The sequence below is a fragment of the Prunus mume genome, linkage group LG3, assembly GCF_029339155.1.
Source record: "Prunus mume cultivar Tortuosa linkage group LG3, ASM2933915v1, whole genome shotgun sequence".
Taxonomy (NCBI): Eukaryota; Viridiplantae; Streptophyta; class Magnoliopsida; order Rosales; family Rosaceae; genus Prunus; species Prunus mume.
Window position 1 is genome coordinate 19,822,170 of NC_142700.1, and position 10,632 is coordinate 19,832,801.

The window sequence follows — 10,632 nt, forward strand, 5'->3', positions numbered from 1 at the left end:
CCACAAGGAAACTAAGTTAAAATAAAATAATACTATGAGATAAAATCCAAATTGGATTAGGAGAATCTGCCCACAATCTGCCCAGCCACGTTTTGGCCTCAAATCTCCTCCAAATCTGGCCCAAGATAGCTTGTTTTAAAGATAAAAATATTCTGAACACTTCTCCAAAAGGCCACGAATCCATCCGAGGTCATCTTGGGCTCCAAAACGCAATAAAAGCCCAAAATATCACTATTCCAGCACCTCGCACTGCTCCTTTATTTTATTGTCAGAAAATAACCGCTTGGTAGAAAAATCTGAAATTTTGATACAATGAAGCTAAGTGGCTCACGAACGTCCTCCAACTGGAACTGCTCAAAAATTCCTCCATTTGATTATGTTTTGCTCCAGAAGAAGTCGAAAGCCTTATATTGAAAATACAATTTAAAGTATCAAAATTCTTCCAAAATATTAACCAAAATATACTAAGAATAGAGTTAAATATATAATATAAAATCAGCTCATTAGTTATCGTTGTTTACATTCCTCCACGGTTTGTGTTTACACGTCCCATGTGTTTATTTAACTAAATGCATTTTCCATTTGAGCATTTGCAGGTATCATCTTCTTCAGAGAATATGGATATTGAATTCCACCCAATTCTGCCCTCCTCGGCACCTTGGCCCGAATCGATCACTCCCCTGAACTCAGACTCGCAAACTCACAGCACCTCTGTGATGCACACCTTTCCAGCTGTTGTAGTCACAAGCCATGACCCCAGCCCTGCCAAAACCCCTAGTCCACTTAACGACACTTCTTCCGTGTCAGCCCAGCCATTGCTCCAAACTTATTCTCGATGCCCTCACATACACTCCTCTCTGCTTGTGCCTGCCCCTATTCTAGCAGCTCCGAACCTCCCAATTCCAGCCGCTCCGAACTCCCTAGTTCCAGAACTCGAAACCCCCAAGTTCCAGCAGCTCCTTAATCTCCCACTCCTACCCTTGTTCCTAGCATGTGCACCCGCCTTCAGAATGGCATTCAAAAGCCCAAGCATCATACCGATGGCACTATTAAATACCCTCTTCCCCGTGCCTTATTAACGGTTGTTGATCATACTGAACCTACTTGTTTTTCAAAGGCCACTAAGCATCCAAAATGGCGTGACTCCATGACTGGAGAGGTCAATGCACTCCTCAAAAATCATACATGGTCTTTGGTTCCTTCCTCTCCTTCTTAGAACTTGGTTGGGTGTAAGTGGGTTTTTCGAATTAAGCATCATTTTGACAGCCCCATTGAACGCTACAAAGCTCGTCTAGTTGCCAAAAGTTTTCATCAATGTCCAAGCATAGACTATGCTAAAACCTTTAGTCCTGTTGTCAAGCCTACCACTATTCGCATTGTTCTCAGTCTTGCAGTTTCTCGTGGTTGGTCCCTTCATTAACTTGATGTCAAAAATGCCTTTCTCCATGGGTTTCTTCAAGAAAATGTCTACATGGTTCAACCCCTTGGTTTCATTGATCCCATTTGTCCTTCTTATGTTTGCAAGCTCCACAAAGCACTCCATGACCTCAAACAAGCACCTCGTAATTTTTTCCATCTTATCAGTACTTTCCTTCTTTCTATGGGCTTTACACGAAGCCAAACTGACACTTCATTAGTTATTTTTCAACAGGCCTCCCATACCATCTTTATTCTTCTATATGTTGACGACATTGTGGTAACTGGCAATGATTCCACTCATCTCTAACAATTCATCTCTCTTTTAGGTGGCCACTTTGACATCAAAGACCTTGGTCTGCTCAGCTATTTCTTAGGTTTACAGGTTCTTCATAAGGATGGTGCTCTCCACATCAATCAACTCAAATATGCACATGATCTTTTACAGAAAGCTAATCTTCTCAACTCCAAACACGCATCTAGTCCATTGGCTGCCAAGGTTCTGCTCCCTGTCTTTGATGGTGCTTTCATCTCCAACCCAACCAAGTATCATGAGCTTGTTGGCAGTTTACAGTATCTCACTCTTACTCGCCCTGACATCTCTTTTGTTGTCAACACTGTTGCTTAGTTCATGAGTGTCTCTCGCACCTCTCACCTTGTTGCCGCCAAACGGATACTTAGGCACATCAATGGCACTATTGATCTCGGCCTCACCTTCACTCCTCAAACTGCAACAGCTTGCCTCTCTGCCTACTATGATGCAGACTGGGCTGGGTGCCCAGATTCTCATCAATCGACCATTGGATATGTGATTACTCTTGGAACTAACCTCATTTCATGGTGTTCCAAGAAACAACCCACAATCTCATGCTCTAGTACAGAATCAGAATATCCTGCCCTCTCTCATGCTTGTGCCGAAACCACTTGGCTCTGCTTCCTTCTTCATGAATTGGGTGTGTGTCTTCAATTCCCGATCCAACTCTTTTATGACAATCTCAGCACCACATACATGGCTACCAATCCAGTTTTCCATGCCCACACACGTCACTTTGAATTGGACTATCACTTTGTCCTTGAAAAGGTTGCTCTTGGAAGTCATCAAGTTTGCTTTGTTCCTTTTGTCAACCAACCTGCAGACTTGTTTACCAAAGCCGTTCACAAACCATGTCATCAGCATATGTCTTCCAAACTTGTGGATCCTGTGACGCGCAATTTGCTGGGGGGGTGTTAAAGCAGCTTTCTTTTCCTAGCACACATGGAAGTCAACTTCACAATCTCCTCCTAGCAATTAGCCTTTCCTGTTGTAAATCGGATTTTATTCATGTCTATATTATTTCCTACCTTAAGTAGATATCATCTATTAGTATAAATAGGGACTTTGTGTAATCTGTTGAATACAAGGAAATATATTTTCTACATTTTCTATTAAACACTTCTCTCACCTCATCCTGAGCCATTTTCATAATTTTTTGGACTTTTTATCATTTCTGACATTGCCCAATCTACAGTTGTAGATGATGTCTCTCTGCCACCAGCAAAACTCTCCTGAAAAAGATTTGTTTCTAATAGATCTCTGATTAAAGGGTTTAGGGCTAAATATTTGTCAGCTTCTCTCTGCAGCCTCTCAAGTTTAGGCCTTATCCCGCTTATAAGATGAAGCAAATGAGCAGAAGGAAACACATCAGCAAGATCAAAGCCTCCTGCCACATTCATAGCTTCCTTCACAACATATATGAATCCTTCATGATCTATGGTTGTTTTACCAAAAGCTGCACGTGAAGCAATGCTATATGTCGATGAGTAAAGTTCCTCTGTAAGATTGAGGGGTGATCCTGCTCTTAAAGAAACCCATTTAATGAGATTCACTACTTCGTCTTCACGAATTCGTCGGTAATGCTGAACATGTTTTGTGTTTAAAAGCTCCGGTGTGCAAATTTTTCGTAGTTGTCTCCAGTAATCACCATATGGTGCAAAAGTTTTGCTTGTACAATTGTACAGAAAGGATATGGGGTCTTGAAGCAAAGATAACATGGGTTTTCAGCACCTCTTTAGCAAACTCTGCTAATGAAACTACAACGGTGGAAACTTCTCCAAGCTGTAGGTGCATAAGAGGTCCATATCTCTTGGCCAAGTCTCTCGGTCCATGATGAGGTAGAGAGCCAATAAGCTGTTGTATGTTTCCTATGAATGGTAGCTTCCACGGCCTTTTGGGGGTAGATTTGAAGCAGAGTAATTGGTTTTGCATATCTTCCTATTTTCAGCACCAAAATCAGAAAGAGCAAGAAGGTAAACAAGACCTGTAAGGAAGGGAGCCACTGAAGCTCCATGAGGAAAACAAAGGTGAATTTTGATTGCAGTGGCTTATCGGTCAAGTTACCTACAATTTTACATATAACACAGAGGATGTAGCAATGTCGTTTTCGTAATGCGAAGATTGTCTTTATTTGATTGGCATCTCTTTCCTGTAATTAATAGGTAAGACCTGTTTGTATAAGAGTGGTTTGTACCTGTTTTCCAAACCTTTTTTTTAATTGAAAGATTTTGGTCAAGTTTTTGTTTATTATTTATTACTCAGACATCTCATCTATATTTTTAACTTCTAATGTGCACCTCACTGTCCTTAGTACATCATCCAAATCCTCTGGCAAGTATTCAACAGAGACACAGTACAAAGCATGCCTGGGCATATTCTCCTTCCAGCACTAAATGAGATATACATTTAAGTTAGTTCCTTTCTAGAAGAGCTCCTGTGTGGTTTTGTTAGGCTGTATGTGAATTCAATGTTTATTGGGTGCTCTTGTTGTTGTAGTCTATCATATACTTTGGTTCTCTTCTTTACCAATTGCCCATGCATTGACTTTAGTACCTCCTCTATCTTTTTTGTTTTCTTTTCAAGGATTTGGAAAGCATCCCCAAGCAATAGATTACTGCTTAATTTTACTTGTAACTTGCACCTCACTGTCCTTACAACAATTTGTAATTGAGATTTTCTATTTAAACCCCACACTTCTCTTAGTTCACCCCACATACTTAAATCATTAATATGTAAGTTTTATTATTGTGTAAAAAGACAAAAATGGTCATCCAACTTAATACTTAACCCTAGTACATCTATACACACACCCCACACACCCCACAACTCTTCAAATTAAGTTTTAGAAAAATACAAACACTTCTATATCCTATGTCAGATTACTTTTCTCTTTTAAAGACGTAGAACATTGACGAGCCTACCTCTTTGAAATTTGCACGAAAACTGATGAAAAGACTTGTTGGTTGTTTCACCGTAATGATCTTCTTCTCTTCCCTTTGTTGATTGCTTTTTTTTTTTTGGGTACTCTTGGTTGTTAATTGCTTGATTGTTTTGATTTTTTATTTGAAATTTATACCTGATGTTTTGGTAAAATTGTTCTCTTTCTCTAGAAAGTATGGGGTAGCTTGAATTTTTCTTCATATTATATTAATTGACATACACGTTGAAAAGCCACGAAACCAGGGAAGCCACACAGGTTGTTAGCTACAAAACTGAGTATGAATGGTACAGTACAAGTTGATCCATCTTTACCCACGTAAAAATACAAAGCACATGTTCAAATTTCATCACCATAAACTAATAATATTTTAATATTAATAATAAAAATACTTTTGGTATTGAAACCAAATACCAAACCAGACTGAACTATTTACATTCATACCTTCATTATAACTACACCAAACTGGAGAATGTGCGATGGTGAAGAATGTCCTCTTGTTAATGAGGTGGTGATCCTGGGAAAGCAGACAATGAATAAGACTCTGAAATATCATCAAAAATTAATTTAATACTTACTATTTCTCATGCCCAGAATGTGTTTCCTTCTATAAAGGTACCTTGTGGGGTTTAAATAGAAAATCTCTTTTTATTTCTTATTTTTTTAGCTCATGGTGTATTTAAGGGTAGTTTGGGAAGATTGTAGGGTTTACTTAGAAATTGTGAAAATTTAAATTAAAAGTTGGGATGAACTTAGAACATGGGGTGAACTAAGAGAAGTATGGGGTTTAAATAGAAAATCTCTTTGTAATTTCCTATAATAGTTGTTGTATCATGATAATGTTTATTTAGGGGATGCTTAATGTTTTTTATTTTATGCTTTGTGGTTTCAAAGTGTAATATAAAATCCTTAGGTCCTGTTTGGTGAGCTGGACTGAATGAGACTTTTTCAATTAAAATGGTGGACTTAACTACATCATACACTGGACTTAAATTTTTGTTTAGGATATATATGCTGGATTTCAAAACCCACATCGAGACATGGGTTTCAAGGACTCTCTTCATCTGCCACCTCTTGCCAAACGTGAAGTCTCCCTCTTCAGGTCGTCTCCCTAGCGTCTTCCCTCTCGCATCGTCTCCCTCAACCGCTTCACGTCGTCTCTATTGTCTCTCCTCTCCTCTCTCATCTCTCTTCTTCTCTCTTGTCTTCTGATTTTTTAAAAAACTGATTTCTCTGTTCTTGTTTCTTTGGATCACTCTTTTTTTTTCGATTTTATTGTTAAATATTGAGTGCTGTGGTTTATTGGGTTTGATTTATTTTGATATCTTTTTTTTTTATATAAAAAAAAAATTCATTCATCTTTCTGTTTCCCAGAATTGAAGATCTGGGTTAGATGTTGAATACATTTTATTTTATTTATTTTCCACTTAATTTTCGGCATTTGTGATGATTTAAGAGAACTTGTGTAAAATTGGTGTATTGGGGTTTTTTTAGGGACAAATGGTTTTTGATGGTTGAAAGGTTGAGTCTGATCGTTGGTGCATCGATCAACTGGAATTTGAGAAGTGGGTGTTTATGATTTTTGTATGCAAACCCCAAAGAAAAAACAAAATTTGTTATGTTTTGTGAATTTGAGAAGTGGTTGATTGTATCTTTTCATATGCAGATGGATGGAAATTGTAAGCCTATCTAGCATTTCTAGGTTATTCTGATTGCATTTCTGGGTAGTTTGGTTTGAGAAGTCGTTATTCGAATTTTGCATCTGATTATTGTTATTCAAAATAATAAAATAAAATCTTGATTTATTAAAAAAATAAAATTAACTTAAGTCTGTTGTTTGGTGCAAAAGTGAATAGAACTGGACTCGAAGCCTAGCCAATCCAAGCCAACCCATTTCAATGTTTCAAAGTCCATCCTTGTTGACGCAGAAAAATGGTTTAATACTTTCCCGCGTAACTTAGTGATTAGGTGTCTTCGGTATCGATGTCCTCGGTAGGGTGTGCGATCTGTAAGATAGCAAACACACGGTAATCCTATGGCACCGGTGTGGTACCGGCCGAAGGCTCTCCGATGCTTAAGTAAGTACGGATTAAGTAAGTTTGAACTTGGATCAATAGGCGTATGCCGTAAGTTTTGATTGATTACCTTTAAGCTGGGATAGATGTCCTCTTTTATAGGCCTTGGTAGGTGTGCAATTTGTTTAGAGTTTCGATGTGGGACTCTGGGCGCCAATTGTGAGACGCCACGCGTCCGAGGGGCGAGGTTGCCCTAATGTTGTGATCGGTAGGCTTGGTACCGGCGAGTCGAAGGTACACGTAGCCACTGGTTTGGTCCACGTGTTTGGTATTCATTGGCTGTTCATTCGTATAAACAGAGTCCCCAAGTCCCCTTGTGAGAGTCTTCGAAGGATTTGCAGCTTGTCCCTCGGAAGGAACCACGGCCCTACCGTTCGGTAACTCGATCTTTGGGAAGGGCCGGACATTGTCCCTTCCGCATCATTAGTTCAGAGGTGGCGGTCGGTCGCCGGTGAGCCGACGGGTGAAGGGACGCCCGGCGCCGACTTCGCGCCTCGCGTGCCGTCCGCTGCCCACGTGGATGAGCGACACGTGGCGCAGTGATGATGGCGCGCGCGCATTAATGCGCCGTTTGGTTTTTCGAGGAGTACCGCTGTTTCGAACTCCCTCCTATAAATAGGGATGACCGGTGGTGAATTCACTTTGCATCCCGCGAGAAGTGAGAGCTCTATCCGAGGCGATTTCGACGAGCGCCGCCAACGGTAACGGCGATTTCCGGTGCCGCCAGCGGTAGGAAGGGACTTCCGTGTCCAGCGATCTGAAGTAGTAGCATCACGCGTCCACCTCCGTAAGCTAAACAAAGGTACCGTTCGGTAGCCCTACTTTTCCATCTCTACGCACCTTAAGAGTTTACGTCCTTCCTTGGTTTGAACTAGACTGGCCATAGGGTTTCATTCGGTAGTCTAGTCGCCATAGGTGGTGATGTAGGGGAGAGGATAGCATCCAGCATGAGCCTTAGTTTCCCTTTTTGCGTGTTTTTGTAGATGTCCGATAGCGAGTCATTCTCCGATCAGCGAGCCCAATGCGCTCGACGAGGAGTCATCGGACGGTCTCTTTGACTGACGTTGAAGCTGCAGGCCGATGCCGAGGAGGAGTGATACCGACGCCGAGATACTCGACAAAAGGCCCAGCACCAGTCCCCACACATGGTATCGGAAGGGGTTTATGACCGCCCGCATCGTTGTTCATCATATATAGCGACGGTCGCCACGTGGGGCTTGGCGAGCGGTGGTAACCACCAGAGGCCTCCACTTCCGGCCGTGGTGAGGCGGCCGCCGAACCGCCCAACCGGTCGAGAGTGTCCGTGGTCTACCCCGCAATCCTGTGGTGCCGATGGGGTTCCAAGGAGCTTGTCTTCGGCGTTGATTATCCGGAGCCCAAACAATCATCGAAGGGAGATTGCGGTTTCGGGCGAGTACTTCATCCTCGATTCGGTAGGTATGAGGATTCCGAGCCCTACCGAATCCCGGCAAATCCGGGACGGCGAAGTTGTCTTCTTCACTGACGTTTACGCAAGGGGTGAGGCTCCTCTCGCAGCCCGCCGCTCGTAAGATCTTGGCGCAAATAGGCTACGCTCCGGCCACTTTAATCCCAACTCGGGTGGCGCTGATGGGGTAGTCACACCTTCAAAGCATGCTCGGGAGGGAGAACCTTCATGAGCGTTCTCCCACTGCAGCGTCACCAAGTCGGTGTGCCCGATCACGAGGTCGGGTCCAGCCAATTGCCTGCAAGGCTACCGAGCGCGCCACTTCGTCGATGCCGTCCCAACCTCACTGTAAGACGTGGAGAAAGCGGCGGGAGCTTTGTCAGGTGATTAGGAGTCGCCGGGACAACCCGTCCGTTTCCACATTCCGACCACGTTCCAAATGGCCGGTAGGCTATTCTACCGCTCTGTGAGGGTCTTTCAGTCTTGCTTTCCTTCGCTTAATGCCGATCCCGCTTGGTTTTGTGCGCAAGTTGAAGCACCGAGCGCCACACAGCGGAGATCCGCGATTGAAAGGGTTAGCCGAGGGTTCCTGCCGCTGAGAGGTGTATGCCAAGTTTCTCTTTACCGCCTAATCTCATCAAGGCCTAGCTTGTCAACCATGCCGAGTAAGTATACTTGTAACTTACAATTGTTTCTTTTCTTCTGCTATGGTCTTACCGAATCCTTTTCGCAGTGACGGAAGACAGTGAGAGCTGCCGAGGTTAAGAGGATGAACGAGTCCTCCAAGCGCCGCCCTCATGATGGGCTTCAGGGAAAAAGAAGAAGACTCAGCCGCAGGGCTCGATCGGTAGACCCCGAGAACCATACGCTGGCCGACCGTCTCCGTGAACTCACGCCGAATCGGCACAGGCCGAGCGCAGCCGCCGACCCTCTCCTCGCCGAGGCGCCACTACCGGCGAAGGACTTCCTCCGAGCCGCAAACGCCCTCACCGCCGACACGGATGCCGAATCGCCCGGCGCGGATGGCGTGCCGAGCCCACTCGGGCCATCTTCGCGGCCGACAACGGCGAGGAGCCTCGCCGATCCCGCCACCGCCTGTCGGCGAAGCAGCGTTCGCGAACCATATGATCATTGGTTCGCAAATGGAGCCTGGGACGAGATCGGGAGCCCGAAGAGCAGTTCTTCGGGAGGAGGCGGTCGCGCTTCCGCCTTCGTGCATCGGTAAGTCCGCACATTTTCGAGCCCGCACTACCATCATTCTTGGTACCTTTGCCGACATGCTTGTTATTCCGCAGGCTTCGATGGACATGTGGCTTTGCATGAAGCGGGCCATCAATGCCGCCGAGAAGGCGAAGGCCTACGAAGGACGGGCGGGGCGAGGTTGCCGAGGTCGGTAAGGCTATCCAGATCATGCGAACTGGTGAAGGATTGCTGGTCGCCGAATGGCGAGTCAAGGCATACGAGTCCAAATTTGCAGACACTCTGCCGACCAGCCCCGAGTCGGCGCATCATCGGCAAGAGAGGCTATGGAGGCAAAGGATGCCGTTTAGGTGGCTCGAGGAGCCTGAGCGGGCCAAAGCGTCGGAGATTGAGGCTGCCGTCCGGTGAAGCCATTGGAAGTATCGCCACTCTACGATTTCTACCTTGCTCGACAGGAGGTGGGCTTGGAGATGGTGGATCTCATCTACCGATTCAAAGCGGTACAATCCTGGACGGCTCAGCAGACTTCATTGCGATCCTCCTCCCTTCGGAAAGCGTCCACGGAAGAAATGATCGAAGAGTACGAGGGGGAAGACGCTCCGGAGGAGCCCGGTCGCTAGTGCCGAAGGGCGGATGCGAGGGCCCTTCGTCCTGATCACCTGCCTTTATTAATGTAATTTTGATGCCGAAGGCATCTTTGTAATTTCGTTATAACTTTGATGCCGTTGGCATCTTTTGTTTGGATAATTAATGCCGTGGGCATATTTTTATTAAAGTTATGCTTTCACTTTGAATTACTTCCGAATCGGCAGCGTACTTAGGGAATGTTTCCGTTTAATGCCGAAGGCCCTCAAACAAAAGGATATTGGCCGTTGGCCAGTAAAGTTCCAAGTGTTAAGGAATTGAAACCAATGGGCATGCTTGCCGATTGTAAAGCAATGGCCCGTAATTGCCGAAAGCCTATAACGCCCAATAAAGTCTACCAAGTTGTCCCTTAATCGGTAGGATAATGGCGACGCCAGAATGTGTAGTTTGCTTTGCGACCGATGGTCTCTACCGTAAAAAAGGAAAAACAAAAATGGAGAGATTGAAAGGTACAACAAAGGTGCCGAATATACGAGCCGAAGGCCCTTTTATTGATAAACTGCCGAAGGCAAGAGTACAATTAGGAGCGTTTTACAATTTAGAACCATTGCGTTGGCTAGGAAAGCGCTGTAATGCGAAGTGTGCATATAGAGATGCCGAGGCTCCTCAGTGACCACGC

The 10,632-nt window shown here is 44.5% G+C and overlaps 1 pseudogene; it reads right to left on the reverse strand.

Moving 5' to 3' along the window:
* Positions 1-2,859: 2,859 nt before the first annotated feature.
* Positions 2,860-3,661, reverse strand: LOC148919029 (cytochrome P450 71D9 pseudogene; annotated as a pseudogene).
* Between the last annotated feature and the right edge of the window lie 6,971 nt (positions 3,662-10,632).